At 37.4% G+C, this 24,900-nt stretch overlaps 1 protein-coding gene across 4 annotated transcripts in view; it reads right to left on the reverse strand.

Annotated features, from left to right (window-relative positions):
* The window catches only part of sash1a (SAM and SH3 domain containing 1a), a 287,195-nt gene that overhangs the window by 95,559 nt on the left and 166,736 nt on the right, over nt 1–24,900 (reverse strand). The gene's annotated exons all lie outside the window — the stretch shown is intronic.

Genomic DNA, 24,900 nt, shown 5'->3' on the forward strand with positions numbered 1-24,900 from the left:
ACTACTGATGCCTGGATATAGAACAACACAGCTCGCTCCTGAATAGTTAGCCATCATAACATACAATGTATTATTCATAAACCTATAGCATATAGTTTCTTCATGAATAAGATACAATTTCAAGCATTTTTAGGAACCCAGCGTAAGCTTAGCAACAAGTGATGAAATTTGCAAAGACATCAACACTGCTGTAATCTTGAGACTTAAATATTGACTTTGAATTAAAACTACTGGCATACAAAAATATTAGTGTGGCACTCCTTGATCTGTTCACATGTTCATGTTTGTATTGTATCATCTGTATTCATCTCACAGTTGAACCCTTCATTGGTCTTTTGAAGGATCAATACATTTGGAACAAAGGCTGCTGAAAACCAGCACACAGCAACAAAAGAAATGTCACAGCTGTAGTGAAAACACACAAACACATATGTACCTTTGCAAGTCATTAAGTTGACAGACTGAAAGCTGTGGAGGTTTGTGGGGATGCAAGCAGGCAAAAATCTTTCTTTCAAAAATATTTACAAAAATCTCTAACATGCATGTTACTGTAGAATTTGTTTTTAAATCCGCCCCTAGTGTTTGGAGCATATTTTTTGGAACAAAAGAAAAATATATTTAATTTCTTGTATTTTATATATATATATATATATATATATATATATATATATATATATATATATATATATATATATATATATATATAAGGAATAATTGACGATGGGCGTTGGATTATTAGAAAAATAATGGGTGTGCATTATTTTTCGAATAATTCAACGGACCGAAGTCAATTATTCCACTTATACTACGGTTGCCACACCTCAAGACATTGATCAGATGATATATTTCAAGGCATTCGTCCGGTATTTCTACTTAAATCGCTATTGTGAGTAGGATTATTTCTTCAAGGCCTCCGTTGCTAATTCCAAAACGTCATTTTAAACCTAGTAACGGAGGCTTGAACCGTTGATTACAGATTAATGCAGTTAATACAGTTAATAACTAAGTTATGAGAGAGAGAGAGAATTACCTCTGTGCGTCTCTGTTTGGCAGCAATGTCTCTAGTTAGTGAAACTTAGTTCCTTTTGTTCACGAACAGCGCCGTTGTTGTTACCTCGCTTGTGAGAAATCATGTAGTTTTTAAGTTGTTTACTGATAAAATCGTCAGAGTAGCGTTAACAACATTAACGCGATGTATGTTAGTGTGTGTGCAAACTGTAACTTATGTATGTGCGGTCTGTGAGGGAGAGAGAGAGGGAGAGATAGAGTATGTGCTTTCAGTACATAATAAAGCGTAATTTTGTGGCAAAAATATGGACATGATCTGTCGTTTTTATCCTTTTATTTACTATATTTATTTGTTTGGCCAGTGTCGTTGTGGGTGTTGGTTATTTTGCTGTTGTAAGACCTTTGAAATAACAGAAATCATTTGGCAAAGTGACATGGTCATGTAACTACGTTCGCCGTGCGGTTCCCTGAAAATAATTGCACACCATAGAACGTTCCTCAGCCAATCAGATTCAAGCATTCAACGGCCCCGTAGTATAAATATATATATATATATACACTACTTTACATTGTAGCAAAGTGTCATTTCTTCAGTGTTGCCACATGAAAAGACCTAATAAAATATTTACAAAAATGTGAGGGGTGTACTCACTTCTGTGAGATACTGAATATGTGTGTGTGTGTGTGTGTATGTATGTATATATATATATATATATATATATATATATATATATATATATATGTAGGGCCTATATATAAAATCACATTATCTTGAATAACATATAAACCCTGGTGCCTGGGTTTATAAGGTTACACTTACAATGCATAATGATGTAGCTGACATTCACAATCCATTAAACAGCTGGAATTATTCTATTAATAGGAAAATCGAATAAAGAAATAAAGAAATGAGATACAAAAAACCAGACTAACAGATTTAAGCCATAAGATAAACTGGAATTACCAGGCAGGGTTCTCCTATTCTATTGCTTGAATGAGGCTTTTCATATGAGAGCTATTGAGACCTTCGCAGCCTGTGAGAAAGCACCAAGCTCTCCGTGAAGATGTCCTTCATTGTCCTCTATTCCTCAACCCAAATACTGAAGCAAATCACAACCCTCTCTGCTCCTTTTAATCAAGGTGGTAAAAATAAGACTATGAGCTGAATTCTCCATTAAGCCTCTTTTGTTTGGTTCTGAATAGCTTTTTCCGTGTGCTGATTCTATTGTGCCTGTGAAGGCCGGTTCATATTGCCAGCAGCCGAGAGAATATTCACGGCCCTACAGTATATTGTGATCGACTCAGCCGTTCATTCAGCAGGTGTTCAAAGGAACTGATCAACAATCACCTTCAAAAATGGCCTGGGTTCAATTTTTATATGCCGAGAAGATCTGAACCCAGGAGATCACAGGGTTGAAAATAAACCCAGCTGAATCTTATTGATGGGTAATCGCTCATTTTCAGATGTCTTTTACGAGGTGTGAGTGTTGTGTTTACAATGCAGTGATACAGATGTGTGATGGGCTACATAATTGGACAGTACTCATGGTGCCAAAATAAAGCTGAGCGCAACAGTAGGAAAAAGAGGTGAAAGCCAAGGTTTTAGCCTTGTTAGAATTCCGACAGCAAGGTGCACTTCATTGGTCACGACGATAATTCCGCAGAGCTAGTTCATGCATATTCTAATTTGAGACCTCTCTCACCCTCCACTGCATCACTGCAATAAGAATAAAATCTGGTGAAATCCCAGGAGAAGGATGACGAAAGAGAGAGACACATGAGGCAACAACAGAGAAAGAAAGGATGCATAAATTAAAGGAACAGTTCATCCAAAAGAGAATTCTATCATGTGTAAATTCAACAGTGTTGACTCTTACTTATTCCCACAATGAGAAGTTGGACGGAATGTCTGAGCTGTTCTTTTCCATACAATGACAGTGGATGAGGTTTATAGAAAGGAAGATTTCTATATTTGAAGTATGTAACAGCTGGCAAATACAGTTTGAAAGCAAAGGCAGTAAACAAATAATAAAAAATAAACAAATAATAAAATACTGCTTTGTGTACAGCCGTTACTGGGGAAACCTCTACCTCTCCGCGCTCTAAAAGCACCTCCTGTTGGCAGAGAATTAATTTGCATATATGCCGCTACAAATAGAGTGTAAGTCTGTGGGAAACACTGCAATATTAAAAGGATGCGAACATAAACACAGTGTTCATAGATTAAAATTGGTTTACTGGACACAGATTAATGATTAGGATTTTATGGATTAATGATTATATATATATATATATATATATATATATATATATATATATATATATACAGTATATATTAATTAGTGCTGTCAAACGATTGATCGCATACAAAATAAAAGTTTTTGTTAGCATAATGTGTTTTCTCTGTATATTTATTATGTATACATAACTACACACCCATACAGTATATATTTTGAAAATATTTACATGTCTATTTATATACATATAATTTATATTATAAATAAATATATTTAAAGGGGTCATATGACGTTGCTAAAAAGAACATTATTTTGTGTATTTGGTGTAATGCAATGTGGTTTAAGGTTCAAAAAACATTATTTTCCACATACTGTACATTATTGTTGCTCCTCTATGCTCCGCCTTTCTGAAACGTGTCAATTTTTACAAAGCTCATTGTTCAGAGAAGCGAGGTGTGCTCTGATTGGTCAGCTATCCAGTGCATTGTGATTGGCCGAATACCTCAAGCTTGAGACGTAAATGTTACGGCCCTTACTGTATTGTGATGCCATGTTCTGGGGCAAAACAATAAAACCCATTATAAACGAGGCATTTGTTGCATCCAGTGGGGACATAATTACTGATTATAATGACTTATACTGTCTTTTTATGTGTCGCGTTGCATCATGCCGCGTAAACATTACCATGTCTGCATTTGTGATCGGAGAAACGAAAAAAACAATAAGCACTGCTCTACACTGCTCAAATCTCACGTTTGAATAGTCAGTGGCAAATTCTTTAAATAAGAAAATGTACTTACAGGCTGTGTAATGACAAATATGGTGACCCATACTTGGAATTTGTGCTCTGCATTTCATCCAAGTGCACACACAGCAGTGAGTAGAGAACAAACACACACAACATGAAGACACACCCAGAGCAGTGGGCAGCCATTTATGCTGCGGCGCCCGGGAAGCAGTTGGGAGTTCGGTGCCTTGCTCAAGGGTCTCACCTCAGTCGTGGTATTGAGGGTGGAGAGAGCGCTGGACATTCACTCCCCCCACCTACAATCCCTGCCGGACCTGAGATTAGAGACTCTGACTCTCTATCCATTAGGCCACGACTTGCAGCAACAACTGCAATCAAGCATTTGCGATAACTTGCAATGAGTCTTTCACATCGCTGTGGAGGAATTTTGGCCCACTCTTCTTTGCAGAATTGTTTTAATTTAGCCACACTGAAGGGTTTTTGAGCATGAATGGACTGTTTAAGGTCATGCCACAGCATCTCAATCGGATTTAAGTCCGGACTTTGACTTGGCCACTTAAAAACCTTAATTTTGTTTTTCTTGAGCCATTCAGAGGTGGACTTGCTGGTGAGTTTCGGATCATTGTCCTGCTGCATAACCCAAGTGCGCTCAAGCTTGAGGTCACAAACTGATGGCCGGACATTCTCCTTCAGGATTTTCTGATAGAGTGCAGAATTCATGGTTCCATCAATTATGGCAAGTCATTCAGGTCCTGAAGCTGCAAAGTAGCCTCAGACCATCACACTACCACCACCATGTTTGACTGTTGGTATGATGTTCTTTTTATGAAATGCTGTGTTGGTTTTACACCAGATGTAACGGGACACGCACCTTCCAAAAAGTTAAACTTTTGTCTCATCAGTCCACAGAATATTTGCCCAAAAGTCTTGCGGATAATCAAGATATTTTTTGGCAAATGTGAGACGAGCCTGTGTGTTCTTTTTGGTCAGCAGTGGCTTTTGCCTTGGAACTCTCCCATGGATGCCGTTTTTGCCCCGTCTCTTTCTTAAGGCCATTGCACACTGAGTCTGAAATTTTAGTCCAAAATTTTCGCACGTTAAAAAATAAATACGACCTCATGCTGTGTCAATCACGTTTACACACTGCCTCCGTAACTTTCGTCCATCATAAAAAAAAATTGGGATCAGGTTTGATTTTCTGCGTTTTCGGGTTCTTTTATGACCTCCTGGATGAGTCGTCTTTGTGCTCTTGGAGTAATTTTGGTAGGCCGGCCACTCCTGGGAAGGTTCACCACTGTTCCAAGTTTTCTCCATTTGTGGATAATGGCTCTGACCGTGGTTCACTGGAGTCCCAAAGCTTTAGAAATGGCTTTATTACCCTTATTAGACTGATACATGTCAAGTATTTTGTTTCTCATCTGTTCTTGAATTTCTTTAGATCGCGGAATGATGTGTTGCTCTTAAGCATGCTTTACTTTGTCAGACAGGTTCTTTTTATGTGATTTCTTGATTCAACAGGTCTGGCAGTAATCAGGCCTGGGTTTGGCTAGTGAAATTTAACTCAGCTTTCTAAAATAATGTGGTTAATCACAGTTCTTTCATGATTTAAAAGGAGGGGGCAATTAATTTTTCAAGTAGGGCCAGGTAGGTTTGGACAGCTTTTTTCCCTTAATAAATGAAATCATCATTTAAAAACTGCATTTTGTATTTACTTGCATTATTTTTGTGTAATATTAAAATTAGTTTAATGATCTGAATATATATATATATATATATATATATAAATAAAATGCTTAACATATTTTAACAATTTTTAAAATATATATCTGTAAATATAAAATATATTTTATTCATTCACATGAGTTTTCCAGGGCTGCGCTCCAGTCCGTTTTTTTAATGCCTATCACTCACAAACTTCCCTCTATCTCGTTTACGCCGATGTACGTCATTGATTACACTGCATGAGCGCCAACTACTGGAGAAACCCTTGCAATGGGCTGAACTGGGACGTCCTAAGCCCTTGATCACTTAGAATCCGCTATGGAGTTGGTTTATTACATTTTACGTTTATTTACATTTTTCCCCTTATGAATTTGTTTGGTGCAGCATTCTATATGTATGTAGGTATGCTTGGGCTGTTATAAATGTTGAAAAAAATAATTTATATATTATAGAGTTGTTTGGGGTGGGGATAAATTGAAAATCTGCGATGACGTCACAATCGTGTTGCATTGTGGTCTATGAAGTGGCCTGAAGTGGGCACATGAAGCAGATTTGCTCCCTCTGTCAAAATCGAGGGGTCGAGGGTCTGTCCATATAAACTTCCCTCGTTCACTTCAAAATGGCATCGGGGATTCCCCCGAGGGGAAGCGCTTAGGGAAGTTCGCGAGTGTGTGTCTAAAATTGGAGTGAAACACAGCCCAGGCCTAAAAAACACTTTTAAAATCTGGGTACCTCATATATCTAGGTTTTCCAAGAACGTGGCAATCCTGGTCAATCCCCGGTTGAGAACCACTGTTTTAGAGGGTAGAGAAGTTCTGGGTATTTTCAAAGTGGTTGCTTACTAGCTAGCACACTAATAAATACTAGATTCATTAATGAGGGAATTATACTGTATGTGAACGAATAAAATGAAAACAAATCTATAAAATCCTTTATAAACATGGAGATAACTAAATTAAGATTTTCATTTTATTGTCTTTTTCATTGCTGTACCAGAATAAACAGATCCTGGTAAAGACGTCTCAATTGGAGCATGTCTCATGTCATATGTGTGAGCTGTATTTGATCTTTCGAAGGTTCCAGTAAGTGCTCTGTCAGAGCTTAGCAAAACTCTGTTGGGCTTCTTACAGCCGTCAAACTCTCCGAAAAAAAGTGATGCCTTTGAAAAGCGGTGAATCCATACCTGCTTCTCACAACCTAGACACACGCACACACTCCCAAATTTTAATAACAAAGCGCCATTCAAGCAGACTTGGCAGCAGCAGCAAAAGCAGAATTTTCCATTCAAAGACAAGGCTGCAGATGTGATAGTTTCTGTATGGCTTTCAGTTTTCTAAAGCTGAAGTGCTGTATGATTGTTAGACGGAATGCGGTACTTTCTCAAATTCCCATAGTGCATTAAATATGCATGATTATATTACACAGTCAAGGCATGTAGGCCCTGCAATTGATGATATAATTAATAATTCATCATGTGTAACAATAAAAAGGTAAACATCTTAATCACAATTTCATTTTTTGACTTTTAAATGCGTGTTAGAAATTGAAACGGATGGAAAGTGATACGGATAGAAAAACACACTCAAATTAAATACAAAGGAGTTTCTAAATGTATAAAGAACAAAATCACTTATTATTCTAAAGCAGTAACAAAAAGAGCATGCATGCCAATATTTTCCGATGTGCAGTCTCCAAGCTCAATAATAAATGGCTCAATTCATTTTAATCTAGTGATTTTCACCTTATTTCTCTCCAGTACAATACATCTGACTAAATCAGCACGCTCAGTAATGCTTTTACATTAAAGTGCATTTAATTAGAAAGAAACTCCCCGAGGATCATTCTCTGTGCATAACCCAGCTAATACATATTTAATGGAAAAACTGCATGTCACTCTCTTAATGGGTTTTCAACAATCCTTGGATTCATGATATTATACAGAAACAGTCATTCAAATGGCTCTATGGGTGTTTGTAATGCAGGAACACATTTAAAGCCATTTAATGGAAATAAACAGGCAAAAATCTTTTTTTTCCTCAGTCTGACAGTAATTTCTCAGTCAGTTCAGACTTGTTTAGTACATGCTGCAGTATATGGAGGTGTTGAAATGAGCTGTGAAATTCAGCAGAAGACTTTGACCTTGGGGACACAGGCCTACTCGGGCTAAACAATTATGTGCTTATTGTGCGTTATGTTTCAATTTCAATTACAAGACATCAGCGTGGTTCTGTGATTCACTAATACAAACTGCCAGAAGAGAATTCAGCTTTAATTTCCTTAGTGAGAAATTCTCAATTCTATGAGACCAGTTTTGCATAGCAGTATTAAATGTTAATACAGCAACATGGGAGACTCCATTGCAATTTCTGAGCCTCCCATATAAACATCAATTAGATTGTCTGGTCTAATTTTTCCCAAACCAAATGATGAGTGAGACAGCTTGAATCAGCAGCTCTGATAAAACGTATGAGCTTCCCCTCAGCTGAACCCAAACCCAAGAGGCATCAACATACACAGAGTTATGACGCTCATAAATAATTAATTATCCTAAATGAATGATCAGTATCACATAATGAGCACAGATAAATATTCATTATTTCCATGAGGGAAGGTACTGATTGGAGGCTGCATTGGTTTCTCAGGGGTGTATTTCCAAAACAACATCAAAGTGAAAGTTTAATAGAAAGAAAAATGTCCTATGGTAAAACACGGCTATACCACTGCACAACTGGACTGCTTTCTTCAGTAATCTCTCTCTCTCTCACCCCTCTTTATCCCTCCCTTTTTCCCAGTCTCATTAGCTTGTAAAGCCTGTAGAAATATTGCGCTGAGACTGACCTATAAATCTGATATTGCAGAAATAGGATGATGCCTGTTTAAAATTATTACTCTACTTCTGCAAAAGAAAGAAAGACTCATGTGACAGTAGTGTTGGGCATGCTCATAATTACTTCATGGTGAGAGGTTAGCTAAAAAGATTTAATGGCCAACAGATTGAAGAGATTCCAACTGCTTGTTGGATGTTCATTTCTTTAATACTGCTTAACATTAGCATTTTCGCCAATTGTGATAATTAATTTTCAGCATCGCTAGTATGTAGAATACCAAGCAATTTGTGCCCTCTATTAACACCGTAATTTGTTGGTGGTACACATTAAGATGATGGTTGGATTGGAATTCTACTGAGGCTTCAACAGATGGCATTGGAGTATTAACTGAACAACAACAAATAGCCTTAAATTAGCATCTGGGATGAGGGAATTGGCAGCAGTTTTACATGGGTTTAAGAATTTTACTCCAGTGTTTCCAAATCATCTTCTTTTTTTTTTTTTTGTCTCATGAACTTTCACAGCCCAGTAGGCTAGAGCACCCCTTCATCAACACCAAACCAGGAAAGTGTTCTTTTAACGTTTATACCAGATATCTTGGGGCATTATAATTAATGTTATTAAATAGAATTTGTAATACAGTCAAACCAAAAATAATTCAGACACCAGATATAATTTTTGATATATTTTTTTACTAGTGGGTGCAGGACACTATAGTTCATTTATGTAAGTGAGGATAGCAAAATAAAGTAAACTGTGACATATTATACTCAAACATTGTTCATACAGTGGACTACCAGTAAAACTGAGAAAAATCTGGGACCAAAAATTATTCCGACACTTTCTTTACTTGCTAATGTGACCTTTTTACACCACAGACTGAACAAACTTAAGCATTGCTTGGTAACTGGTTGACCTAAAATGGTATTATCTAATTGTGTACTTAAATTTAACAGCTGACAGCTATTCAACCTAATTCATTACATACCTTTCTATCAAAGTTATCTGACATTATCAAGATGAATTTGTTCCGACAGTTTAACTCTGAGTTCGTCATGTTTTATTACCATTTTCTAAACTATACTGTGAACAAGCTATGATAATGTGAGAAATGCTGAAGGTGTCTGAATATATATATTATATATACAGGGCTCGAAATTAACTTTTTTACTTGGTAGCACTGGTGTACATCAAAGTACCGTGAGAGCAAAATGAGACCAACCGCCTAGGTCAGGCGCTGCAGTTGCTCAAAATCGGCTGAGAGAGCCTTGATGACGACACACTTTATTCTCATTGGTTAGATTCTGTGATGACAATATGCATACACACATACATACATATATACATACATACACACACACACATATACATATACATATACATATACATATACATATATACACACACACATATATATACAAACATATACACACACACACACATATATATATATATATGGTGTGAAAAAGTCTTGGCCCCCTTCCTGATTTTTTAATTTTTTTTTTTTTTTGCATATTTGTCACACTTAAAAGATTCAGATCATCAAACAAATTTTAATATTACACAAAGACAAAGTAAATACAAAATGCAGTTTTAAAATGATGATTTCATTTATTAAGGTAAAAAAGCTGTCCAAACCTACCTGGCCCTACGTGAAAAATTAATTGTCCCCTCCTATTAAATCATGAAAGAACTGTGATTAACCACATTATTTTAGAAAGCCGAGTTAAATTTCACTAGCCAAACCCAGGCCTGATTACAGCCAGACCTGTACCAGGCCTACCAAAATTACTCCAAGAGCACAAAGACGACTCATCCGGTAGGTCATAAAAGAACCCAGAACAACATCTAAAGAACTGCAGGCCTCACTTGCCTCAAATAAGGTCAGTGTTCATGATTCAACAATAAGAAAGAGACTGGGCAAAAACAGCATCCATGGGAGAGTTCCAAGGCAAAAGCCATTGCTGACCGAAAAGAACACAAAGGCTCGTCTCACATTTGCCAAAAAATATCTTGATTATCCCCAAGACTTTTGGGCAAATATTCTGTGGACTGATGCGACAAAAGTTTAACTTTTTGGAAGGTGTGTGTCCCGTTACATCTGGCGTAAAATCAACACAGCATTTCATAAAAAGAACATCATACCGACAGTCAAACATGGTGGTGGTAGTGTGATGGTCTGAGGCTGCTTTGCAGCTTCAGAACCTGGATGACTTGCCATAATTGATGGAACCATGAATTCTGCACTCTATCAGAAAATCCTGAAGGAGAATGTCCGGCCATCTGTTCGTGACCTCAAGCTGAAGAGAACTTGGGTTCTGCAGCAGGACAATGATCCAAAACACACCAGCAAGTCCACCTCTGAATGGCTCAAGAAAAACTAAATGAAGACTTTGGAGTGACCTAGTCAAAATCCTGATCTGAATCCTATTGAGATGCTGTGGCATGACCTTAAAAAGGCGGATCATGCTCGAAAACCCTCCAGTGTGGCTGAATTACAACAATTCTGCAAAGATGAGTGGGCCAAAATTCATCCACAGTGCTGTAACAGACTCATTGCAAGTTATCGCAAACGCTTGATTACAGTTGTTGCTGCTAAGGGTGGCCCAACCAGTTATTAGGTTTAGGGGGCAAGTACTTTTTCACACAGGGCCATTTGGATTTTGTTTTCCCTTCATAATAAAAAAGTTCATTTAAAAACTGCATGTTGTGTTTACTTGTGTTATCTTTGATTAATATTTAAATTTGTTTGATGATCTGAAACATTAAAGTGTGACAAATATGCAAAAAAAAAAAAAAAAAAATCAGGAAGGGGCCAACACTTTCACACCACTATATATATATATATATATATATATATATATATATATATATATATATATATATATATATATATATATATATATATAGTCATGGCCAAAAATATCGGCACCCTTGCAATTCTGTCAGAAAATGCAACCCTTCTTCTCAGAAAATTTTTGCAGTTGCAAATGTTTTGGTACTCGCATGTTTATATATATATATTTTTTGCATTGGAACGACACACAAAAAAAAAAGACAAGAAAAGTCAAATCTGATACAATTCCACACAGAACCCAAAAAATGCACTGGACAAAATTATTGGCACCCTTAACTTAATATTTGGTAGCACCCCCTTTGGAAAAAATAACTGAAATGAATCGCTTCCTGTAACCATTAATGAGTTTCTTACACCTCTCTACTGGAATTTTGGACCACTCTTCTTTTGCAAACTGCTCCAGGTCATTCAGATTTGAAGGACGCCTCCTGCCAACTGCTGTTTTGAGATCTCTCCACAGGTGTTCTATGGGATTCAGATCTGGACTCATTGCTGGCCATTTCAGAACTCTCCAGCTCTTTGTTTGTAACCATTTCTGAGTGCTTTTTGAAGTGTGTTTCAGGTCATTGTCCTGCTGGAAGACCCATGACCTCTGGTGGAGATGCAGCTTTCTGACACTGGCCACTACGTTGCTGTACACTACTGTTCACATAGTCAAGGCATCCAGTGCCAGAAGCAGCAAAGCAACCCCAAAACATTTTTTCAGCTGTTGCTTGAAGATTGACAGGGATCCAGCACTCCGAATATGGGTGGGAAGATCATTCCACCAGCCAGGAATGGTGAACGAGAATGTTCTGGAGAGTGATTTTGAGCCTCTTTGTGATGGTACCACGAGGCGACGCTCACTAGCAGATCTCAGACTTCTGGAGGGGATGTAGATTCTTAATAGGGAGTGCATGTAGGCAGGTGCTGAGCCTGTGGTTGAACCCCAGTGACCAGTGTATGTGCTTTGGATACCTCCCCTCCCCAGGCCACCCTGAAAGACCTACCAGTGAGATAGGATTCAAACCAGCGAAGTGGAATTCCAGCGATGCCAAGTGATGAGAGGGTGGAGAGGAGTATCTGATGATTGACAGTGTCAAACGCGGCAGATAGATCCAGCAGAATGAGGACTGATGATTTGGAATGGGCTTTTGCAATTCGAAGGGCTTCAGTGACTGAGAGAAGCGCAGTCTCAGTTGAATGGCCACTCCTGAAACCTGACTGTTTAGCGTCCAGTTTGTTGTTCTGTGAAAGAAACAATGAGACCTGGTTGAAGACAACACGTTCAAGTGTTTTCGCTATGAATGGAAGGAGAGAGACAGGTCTATAGTTTTCTATAAGAGAAGTGTTTAGTGTAGGTTTTTTGAACAGTGGGGTTACCCGAGCCTGCTTGAACGCAGTGGGGAAGATGCCTGTGAGGAGGGATGTGTTGATGATGTGTGTGAGTGCCGGTAAGAGCGTGGGAGAGATTGCTTGCAGGTGTGAGGGGATTGGGTCAAGAGGACATGTTGTAGGATGGTTGGAGAGGAGAAGTTTGGATACTTCAGCCTCCGTCAGGGGACAGAAGGAGAAGATTGGAGTTTTAGCAGTGGATGTGGTTGGTTGGGGGTCCTGTGTGCGTGGAGGTGAGAACTGATCACTGATCGATCTAGTTTTGTCTGTAAAAAAAGTTGCAAAGTCATCAGCTGTAATAGAAGTGGTGGGAGGTGGTGGAGGGGGACAGAGGAGAGAATTAAATGTTCTGAAGAGATTACGCATGTCTGGAGCGCTGTTGATCTTGTTGTGGAAATGTGAGGATTTGGCAGTGTGGACATCAGCAGAGAAAGATGAGAGCAGAGACTGATACCTACGTGTCCGACGGGTTGTTTGATTTGCGCCATTTTCTCTCTGCCACTCTGAGTTTAGTCCGATGTTCACGAAGAACATCAGATAACCAGGGGTTAGAAGGGGCAGACCGTGCTGACCTCGAGGAGAGAGGACAAATGTCGTCTAGACAAGAAGTTAAGGTAGAGCATAAAGTTTCAGTAGCTGCATTTACATCCAGAGATGAGAAATGGGTAGGTGAGGGAAGAGAGGAGGATACTACAGAGGAAAGATGGGAAGGAGAAAGGGAGCGTTTTTCTGTAAACAGTGCCATGATGTCCTTTACCAAAAAAGCTCTACTTTTGTCTCATCTGTCCACAGTACGTTCTCCCAGAAGGATTGTGGTTTTGTCACATAAGTTTTGGCAAACTCCAGTCTTGCCTTTTTTTATGCCTTTGTGTCAGTAGTGGTGTCCTCCTGGGTATCCTACCATAGCGTCCCTTTTCATTCAGATGGTGACGGATAGTGCGAGCTGACACTGTTGTACCGTGTCTGCAGATCAGCTTGAATTTGTTTTGAAGTTAATCAGGGTTCTTTCTCCACCATTTGAACAATCCTTCATTGTAATTTTTCATTAATTTTGCTCTTCCGTCCACGTCCAGGGAGGTTAGCTACAGTGTATATATATATAAAATGTAAATTAACAAATAAATAAAAACACAAATACATCAAGTAGTTATGTATGTTGCATAAATGGCATTCATTTTCTGTTCTAAATTAAAAAAATAAAAATAAAACAGTCAATAAATGATTGCATTCATTCAATCAGCATTATAGATTTGTGATTCCTTTTTAGCATGCATGAAGGTGCATGAAGAACATTTCATATAAAATAATCATGTTTCTTTCTAAGGTTAAGGCTACTTTACACAATTTTCTGTTTTACAATTATTAACACATTTAACAGGAGCAAATGATATATAGAATCTGCTTTAAGCACTAAGTGAAGAAAAAGGTTAATTAAAATTAGGTTCATTCCTGGAATGAAACCAAGCCTGAAGGAGGAATCTCTCGTCACTTCAAAACAAAAGAGATTATTGAAAAAACTGGAGGAAAAGCTCTGCTTATCCCTCCTCTCTCCCTGAAGGCTTCTTTAATTATTTTCATCCATTCCTCTAAATCCTCCGGTGATTTGTGTCTGGTGACATCATGCAAAATGGATGAGAGCAGTTGAGGTGGCATGCTAAGCACTTATTCAGTTTCCACAGGAAAATCACATTCATGTCAAATGATGATGTATTACAGATGAGGGATGCTGGAGAACAAGCAAAGGGGAGTTATATGCTTAAACAATGTGTTTATTGCTCAAACAGGGGTTAGGATTGCAAGTCAGCAACTGATAAAACCTAAACAATCAAAACATTCAGCAAATCAACATGGCTAGATGTGAGACTGAATACTTCATAAAAAGTATCTTCATGAAGTATTCAGTGTTCATGATATAACTAAGTACAGGTGAACCTGACCCTATAAACCAGCATTATAAAGAGGCCTCCTGGAAACCTACTAGAATGGTTTTTGAGACACACTAACTAATCGATTTTCAGAATGTGTGAATATCTAATTAAGTATCTAACTACTTGATGTGTAAATTATTTTACATTTTGGACACCCATCATAAAATAGTACCTACAACCCCGTCATTTGATCTAACATGGCATTTATAATGTTACAAAATATTCCTATTTAAAATGAATTCTGTTGAACTTTTTATTCATCAAAGAATCTCGAAAAATGTCAGAACAACTGTTTTCAACAACAACAGCAATAATAAGAAATGTTTCATGAGCACTAAATCAGCCTATTAGAATGATTTCTTAAGAATTATGTGATACTGAAAATAGATAAAAATAGAAAACAGTCATTTTAAATAGCAATATTTCACAAAATAGTGGTTTTACTGTATTCTCAATTAAATAAATGTAGCCTTGATGCCAAACATTTGAACAGTACTGTATATAATTTATTTAATTAGTAAATGAGCAAGGATTGATTTGTGTATATGCATTTGTAAATATTTTGTTTTACTAAATAAATAAACAAATTAATTAATTAATAACAAATATGGAGGTATAGTGTATCTTGGTAGTGACTTATTAGCTTGATTTTTGTGTGGTGAGGACCGCTAGTATTATATGTAGGTAACACACTTGTCTGTGGTGGTCTACACTCCCCTGCGGTGTGGATGAAGAGACAACGAGAAGAGGACACACTGATCAGTCAGTTTAGTGCTAGCGTGTTAATGTGAAGCAGCATGGGGTTACAGCTAGCAGAAACAGTTGAACGATCTAGGGCTCTGGATCTCTCGTTCAGATCAATAATTAAACAGCAGACATGCACTAATGAGGAACTGATGCTATTTAGAACATAACACTTCAGAATGGGAAAGATGCTCAAACATACAGACCAACATAGCTTCTGTTCAGATCTCTCAGTGTTTACCACATTTTCAAATGCATTCTGTTTTTAATGCCCACCTCTTTCTCTCACTTTGCCCCTCCTGTTTTCAACCCAATTTCCCTTTGAAGCTCCACAGTCTTTGTCTTTGTAATTCTCTCTCCACACTTCCTTTTTGAGGACTGAATTGATTTTGAAGGCTCTTAAAATCCTGTTACACTCTCCAAGGGCGGATTATTATTCTAGAACGTTTCTACTGGCAAATGTGCAGGAAAAAATAGGTCAAATTCATTGTAACTAAAAGAATAATAATAAATGCAGACTGTTAACAGACATAAGTAACCCTTATATTTTTTTCTGACAGCTTTTGCATACCTAATGGATCTGGAAAGCAGCAGATAACGTATTGATGTGTCTTCTAAAGGAGGAAATTGACCACAGCAATAAGGAAGGTTTACTGACCACATCCATCACGCCACCAGACCTCTCTCTCTTCTCCTCCGTTTAATGGGACTCGTTAATCAGACCGGAGTCCCGTCTGTGACAAAGATCTGTCTGACATTGACAAATTTACCCTTACAACTGAAAATAATGACACAGCAAGTGCTTATAGACACGCATGGCAGCCTATGACGTGTCATGTATATTATGACAAGCCATTTTAATAGACTGTAATAGCTGATTGACGGCACACAGGAGCGTTTTTATCTGAAGTTGTTCATGAAGAAATATCCTCATATACGGTATAGCAAAACAAAAGGTATTTGTGACATGTTTTGCATAATTTTAAATAGAACCACAGTTTGATTAAAAACTAATTGCAAAGAAAATTTGAGATGCATTTTGCTATTTTAAGAGTTCTAGGTCTGAGACAAGATTACTTAACACTTATAAGTGAAATAACAAAAACAAAAAGTTGAAATGTGGATGTGTTTTAATATAAATCAACCCCTGAGATATAATAGTGTTGATAGTATAGCTGAGGAAAACGGCATCCCAAAACAGCACAGTTTATAATTATCATCAATCACTGCATATATATGTGTGAGAAGAACGGAAAGGGGAAAAGACTAATCTTGTTTCATATTGGTCCAGCATCTGTAGTGAGGCATTAATGGTGTGGGATTAGTACGGCTTTACTGTCACACTCCCAGATACAGCGCCTGTCTGACAGAAATACACACACATACAGCAGAACAGCCAGATAAGCTTATCAGAAATCATCACAACCATGAAGTTAATCTCATTCAGACCGCAAACTGACTGCAACTTGTACTATAAACGAAACAGAGATTGCTAGTGCCATTTGGGCTGAGAGGAAAATCTCCTGGAGACGTTACTGAACATGTTCACCTGAGGAACAATACAGAACAGTTTGGGTCACAATTCATATTTTTAACTTACGCACACACCTCCAAACATATTTCTCTTTATTCCTCATATCCATTTCTGCACCATTTCCTCCCACCGACTGTCTCATGCAATTTTATACAAAAACCTGCTTGTTCACACCGCTGAACTAACTCTTGAATACCAAACACTCCTCATTCTTACATGGTTAAGTGAGAGCGACAGTAACCATGAATGTAACATCAGCAGAGCAGCCTGTCCTTTGAGTTGTACATGTTTTATCTGTTCTGAGTCCAGATAATTGCATCCGATTCTGTCTGTTAGATAAACTGGAAGAGGATTATAGGGACACTGAATATCAGCTCTTCAGGAAAAGGTAATTACAGGTCTTGCTGTGTTCTCCTGTGATTTCATTAGCCCTCTGAGCACACTAACACACACACACACACACACACACACACATTTATCTATGAGGTAGGTGAACTTAACTTGTTTAATCACATCAAGCCATGTGTGTCTTATAGTTCAATGCTTCTCAACTGGTTTTGCTCCAGGACCCATCCAAGGGGGACCAAACACCGTAACAAAATTGTTTATTGAACACATAAAATATGATATAAATAATGAAAAATAATCTGTATAATGTACGTACTTAAAAGTGACAGATGAATTATTGCCAGCTGAGTTTAATTTGATTACATGGCATTTGATGTCAACAAAAGATATGGGAAATGTTTCCTCATTCTTTATAAAAACACATAACACTTTTTATTTTGTGATCCTATGCATGATAGTAAGTTGAGTTGCATTTTATTTGCTTTTAGCATCAGAATGGACCTGAACTTTTTAGGTGGTGACCAAAAGAGAACCACTGTGTTAGCATGCCCTATTATACTGCCCCTTACCCATATAGAGAGAGAGAAAAAGAGAGAGAAGATGTGTATTGCAGGATGTGATATATTATACTTGACAAATAGTAGAGGTCACTCCAATGTACCTTTCAAAAGAAATGGGAAATGACTTTCTATTCTGTTAATACAGAAGCCTGGCAAGGATATTATCCACTTCTAAGTACTGCAGAGATGAGAACTGCTGCAGGGACAGCAAACAATATTTCACACTTATGATCCAAAGACTCCAGTGGACATATCACCTCTCCCCCTCTCTCTCTCTCTCTCTCTCTAACCTTTAGTGTTAATGCTGAGTGGGCTTTATGTTATGCCGACTTGAGCTGTCAAGGTTTCTTGTTCACTGTGGTCCTGGTCATTGTCATGACATCTGCCTAGTGTATGCAAGCATGTGTACAAGAATATCTGTGCATGTGGTACAGACTTACCGACTGCTCTGTGTCTTATTTTTCTATGTAGTACTTTGATGTACTGTATGTAAGGTAAAATATTAAACATAGTACACACAGAAAAATAAGGGTTTAAAATTGTACCTTTTTGGGTACAACAGCTTGTCCTTTTAAGGGTACTGCTCCAGGGACAAGCTGTTGTACCCAAAAAGGTAAAATTTTAAATCCTTATTTTTCTGTGTGTAGGCACATGTAAACTGCAAAATAACACACACACACAGTCAGTGAAATATTTGGAGTAATTAAGTTTTTTTTTTATGTTTTTGAAAGTAGTATCTTATGCTCATCAAGGCTGCTTTTATTTGTAAAACAGTAATATTATGAAATAGCATTACAATATAAAATGACTTATTTCTCTGCCCATCTTTACCTCTGAGAGACTCTGCCTCTCTAAGACATCCCTTTTATGTTACAGACCTGATGTCAATTAACTTAATTAGTTGCTAGATGTTCTCCCAGCTGAATCTTTTCAAAATTTCTCGCTTTTTCAGCCCTTTGTTGCCCCCGTGCCAACTTTTTTGAGACCTGTAGCAGGCATCAAATTTGAAATGAGCTCATTTTGTGCATAAAATATTAAAATTTCTCAGTTTAAACTAGGGGTGTCCCCGACTAAGGATTTTTATAGTTGAATCGGGAATTTTCTAATCTTGCCGATAGTCGACTGATAGTCGAATCATATGTTTGGGGGCGAGGGGTAAAATACATTACCAAGAGTCAAGTCAGACATTGGACAGTCATGTGAAAATGTGTAACGGACGCCTCACAGATACAAAAATAAAGATAGTTAACATTAAATGTCAACAAAACCCTAAGAATTCATAAAAAATTTTAAAATAGTGCTCTCATTATAATGTTATGTATATGACATTTATTAATGTTCTGGATTTCTGTTTTGAGCTGCGCGCGCTGAAGATGACCGGTAGAATGAAGCATTTGATAGCAGGTTTTTAATCAATGGGATTTAACTTATTTATCTCATATATAATATGCTTCGTTATTTATACAACATAACGTTAATATTTCGACTTATAGGCTATCTGCACAAAATTCCCCAAATGCATGAACGTCTGCGTGGCTCTAAATTAACTCTTGTTGTGGACGCTTTCTTCACGCAACAACGTCCAGAAACACGGCAACTAAACTCTAAAAATTCACAGCGTTTTATTATAATAGTTTTCTCGTTATAATGTTATGTATATGACAGTCCCAGTCATAGTTCTTAATATTCTGCATTTTTGTTTGTACTGCTCGCGCTGCACGCTGACGAGATGTACAAGCCTACAATGAAGCGCTTTACTGCAACTCAACCAAATGCATCTTATACGAAATAAATAATACATGATATATATAAACCGGTTGAAATGTTTTGAAATCACTTGTACCCTACCTGATCGAAAAAATCCAGTCTTTCACTCTGCCTGTGTCAGTTTGAGTCTTGTTAAAAGATTTAAATCCCTGCTGCCAAGATGGTCCTCTGTCGGTCATGGGTTATGGAAAGTGAAACTTAAATCTATAGGGGTGGTTGGATTTATTCACGCACGTTAAAATATTTATCTAAAGCTTATTTCTTTTCAGATTCTTATTTACAGCATTATCTTAATAGGCTGTATATTAACTTATTGGGAGACAACTGGTAGTTCTGTGAGAAATCAGACATTTGATACCCCATATAGCCAAAATGGCACGATCATTACACCCTGTGAATATTCGACTGTGAGATTGGGAGTCGAATCAGGCTTCTCCTATCGAAGGATCGAATCGTCGACTATTCGGGGTCACCCCTAGTTTAAACATTTGTTATCTATGTTCTATTATGAATAGAATATTGGCTCATGTGATTTGAAAGTCTTTTAGTTTTCATTTTATTCAAATTTAAAAAGCATCCCAACATTTCCGGAATTCGGGTTGTATTATAAGCAGTTGTACTGCTTCATATTTTCTGGAAAACATGATACACATACATTCAAAAGTCTGGAGTTAGTAATATTTAAAAAAAGGAATACCTTTTTTCAGCAAGGACACATTAGATTGATCAAAATCAAAATATATTACAATGAAGAAAAAAAAAATTCCTCACATCACCTTTAAATATTAACCAAATTCATTCAAGATGTAAGACACATACAGAGTGAGGGCAAGTGGTAAACAGTCAGTGTGAACATACAACCATGTGCACTCATGTGCACAATACTTCTCACACTCTTCCCTCACTCCCCCTCTCATTTAAAACACAGGCTGTACTCATGCGGGTGACAGGCCAAGCCTTGGCTGTCAAAACACTCGCGGCAGGGGACGAGCCCAGCTGAGACAAACAAAGCCAAACGGGCCACGCTCGGTCGCCATTCACAGTCTGAGGGTGAAATATTTAGACAGCTTGTTGCATATTAGTTAAAAAAACAACATATTTGTTTACTGGACAACATAGCAAATGATGAAGAAAGGATGTTACTGTCTTGTAATTTGTCCAGTTTAGACATTCACATTGATCACTCATCAGTAACACAAATGCAGCTTTATTGTTTGGTTGGTGTAAATACCATCCTTTAAATATGAGTTTTAGGTGTTATTCTTTCATGTTGCTCTTACAAAACTTTATTCTACATCTTCGCACATACTCAATACCCTAGACGTCATGCTTGTTCACATTAACGTCTTGAAACCTTGTGGAGTCGTGAGCTCACACATACCCTGTTTGAACTCAACCACGCATACTGTACTCAATGAAGCACAAACCTAAGGGACAAGCTTGACAATAATAAATAAGTCTGATGGACACCCACAAACCTGCACATTCAACTACCCCCCTCACACACACACACACACACAAACCTCTTGTAGCACAATGTTAACATCCCAGTAGTGACATTTTAGGTGGGACAAACTTCCTTGGAGACACCAATCTGGCAGTGAAGCCTAAATGTTACGCTTGGCTTGCCTTCTCCTCTGACCTGTAAATAACAATGCTTGTCAAAGACAGAGCCTGTGCTTCCTGGTGTCTTGCCCAGGTCTCAACCCTGATCAAAGAGTCGTGACACACACACAAAGATTCAAAATGCACACAGACTTAGAGTTCACAATATAAATTCAACCGAACTGACCACATTTAACAAATGTACTCAATACTAAAAAAAGTCCATTCTGTCAATGATCCACCTGAATGAGAAACCTGCAGAAAACAAATCCATCAGTGCAACTAACATACTGTATGTTCATTAAATTCATTCTTAAACATTCAGTAAGAATTATTTCTCCAGTGAGGGGAGTTTAATAGAGCGGGAGTGAAAATGATGGTGTGCCGTTCACACTTGAATGCTTCTGAACTTTATAATTGACTCCATTAATTTACTCTTACCTGAGCCAAACAGTTTCACAGCAGTTTCTGCATGACTGCATGACAAGCGCCAGCTCTGAACTCTAAATTCTCAGTGCTGGCAAAACCAACATCTGCACAGGAAAGTTTGTTATTTCTTCTTGTTTCTATACAAAGGATATTTAGTAAATTCAAACAGAAATAAAAGAAACAGATATCAAACTGTAAAGATCAACATGTTCTACCTACATTTTTGCAAAACTCCCAAGACATACCTATACATACAAATGACTGCAGTTTCCAGCTGAAATGAACACTACTGGCGAAAGCATTGGCAATTTGTATTCCTTTATAGACAAATTATAATTACAGGTTCAGATTATTGATTAATAAAGACTTTAGTGCACATACTTACACAATACTATGTTACTGACCTCCAAACACTTTTACCATAGGGTATGATATGTAAAATTAATATATTTTGATGTACATATTATACAACCATCACTGTATGTACGGCTTTTCTGATGTAGTAAACTTGCTCTGTAGCTCACCTGGTACAACACTGCACTTGCAATGCAACTCAATGCATTTTTAGCATCACTTACTGGACATTCTGCTTTGAAAGTGTGAAGAAATATACAAGAAGAAACATAATATTCTGCAGAAATGTCACCACAGGCACGTTTTCCCAATGAGCCTGGGTAAGTAAAAAAAAATAACATGGCAAAATCTGGTGCAATCATTCTACAGAAGCTGTAAAAAGGGTATTGGCTATATGAGCACTAGTGATAGAGTATAAATCATTATTTGTGTTTATCAGACTCCCACAATAACAACTACTAAGGACTCTCATTTTACCATTAGCACTCTTTTGAACCAAGACAAGATCACACTCTGGAGACAGAGCTGAAGGTCACCAGGGATTGATGAAGTTCACCCTGAGCATGACAATGACAGATTGAGAAGAGAGGGAAAGGGCTCAAGAGCAGGGGAAAAACATGCTTTTTGAAGCATCTGGAGATGACTTGTGTCAGCAGTCATGACACCTGATGAGCCTCCCATCATTCCAGGAAATCACTTGAGGAGATCCAATGCACAAATATTGTTCTTTGAATACTTCAAATGCAAACAGCTGAATTTCAATCACAGCTTTTCACTATAGAACACTATATTTAACTTTAACCAATTCATGCCACTACATTAACATATCAGCCTGCTAGGATCAATAGCTTTTCAGCACAAGGCCAGCCAGACTATATGTATAGATGTACAGTATTTACTGTGATAGAGTTTTTAAAGAGGATAATAGTCAAGTAATCAGAAAGGTTTATAATTTTTTTTTTTTTTTAAGTGCATATAGAATTCTTTACAAGAGTGGTCTGTCTTTTACCTCTTAATCTGTGTCAGTTCACGACTCAAAACAAAAAATATGACTTTTTTTTGTTTTATCAGCATGTGAGAGACAGGAAATAGTTGAAGGGATGCTTTTATGTATCTGTCTGTCTCTCTCACACAAACACACACAAATTGGCCTCTTTGGCAGCTAAATCATTTGCCGTTCTACTTACAGCCTCTCTTATCACAGTTTGGCTCCCATGAGTTGTACGCGCTCACTCACACATTCACACAGGCTGTCTTTTTTTCCCCAAAGCATCTGATCAATGGGGTGAATCGGTTAATGTGATGCAGACACACTCGTATTTCTCTCATACCTTTTCAATGTGTGTTGTGGGGTGAATTGCTCATGCTAGAAATAAAGCAAAGCTGCAGTTTTCATGCAGTTCATCATTTCTTTTGTTAACAAAAGCTCCTTTCCTCCCAAAAGCCTTCAGTTAATCAAACACCCACAGCCTGTGATATAATCCCAATATGAACTCTCTATCACCTTTTTTAAATACATACTCATTCATATTCAAGCTAACCATAACCTGCTTATGGATGAAGAGCACAAATGTGACAAGGAAACAGTCTTTTTTATCCGCCCCTGCAGCATTCCAAATCATTTAAAGTATTAGTTCACCTGAAAATAAAATTTCTCTCAATATTTACTTAACCTCATATCATTCCAAGCCTGTATGATTTGTGAAAAACAAAACAACAGACAAACAGATGAAAATTTAAAGGGGTCTCTCCCTGTCTCTCGCTCTCATTCTCTCTCTCTCTCTCTCTCTCTCTCACATACAACACGTTACTCTACACTGCGCAAAACTCCACATTTGAACAGTCAATAGCAAATACTTAAACTAATAAAACATACTTACAGTTGCTGATTCAGAAGCGCCAGATTGTCATGGCAAAGTCGGAATTTAGCCTTTTTTTTTTTTTTTTGGAATAGCCTTTGTGCACAGCCAGCCTCGTACTCTCCTAGGTTCACAAAACGGTCGTCCATAAAATGCGTTGCACAAATTTGAACATTTGGGTTGTGCTGTTCTGTTGTAAACAAATCTTAACCAATGATTCCTAATTGCATCTACTTTCGGAAGGCCAAATAAAGTGCTTTTACTTTCACATAGAAACACACAGCGTCTCCTTGACATGGCTGCATCAACACTACTTTCTAGTGAAAATCCTTCATCCATTTTGGAGCCTGGTATTAAAAAAGGAATAAATAAATAAAAATCCACTTTCATTTCATGCACAAGAACAGCTCAGACATTCCATCCAACATATAATTTGTGTTTCAAGTAAGTAATACAGGTTTGGAATGACATGAGGGTGAGTAAATGAATTTATATTGTTTACTGTGCCTTTTAATGTATAACAACTTATGACACAGATGTAGTGAGAACTTTGTAAAAGTTTGTAAAAGAAAAAGTTGTAAAATCCAGTTACTAAGTTCTACTTTATTTAACTTTGAAGGTGAAGGTGCAGTATAAGGAGCTTTATATCTGACTTATGCTAATAACAGAGAACATGTCATGTTCATGTTCAAACTCTCACATGCAAAATTATGAGCAATACTGTTCACTCCAACAGCACCCAAATCTACATAAACGTCTTTCAACAAGCATTTTACTTTCAAAACAGAGAATAAGGAGGGAACAGAATAATAAAGAGCAAACACTGTAGAAATTGGTCTGACATGAAGAACAATCTTTAACTACATCAGTATGAAAAACACACACTGTTAAATGACAGTTTTTCTTAAGATTACGAAGCAGAACACAACAAAATGAAATGAAAATGAAAAACAACAATCAATGTGCACTGACATTTAAAATCAATTTACAGGAGCAGT

The sequence above is a fragment of the Onychostoma macrolepis genome, chromosome 20 (assembly GCF_012432095.1).
Source record: "Onychostoma macrolepis isolate SWU-2019 chromosome 20, ASM1243209v1, whole genome shotgun sequence".
Classification (NCBI taxonomy): domain Eukaryota; kingdom Metazoa; phylum Chordata; class Actinopteri; order Cypriniformes; family Cyprinidae; genus Onychostoma; species Onychostoma macrolepis.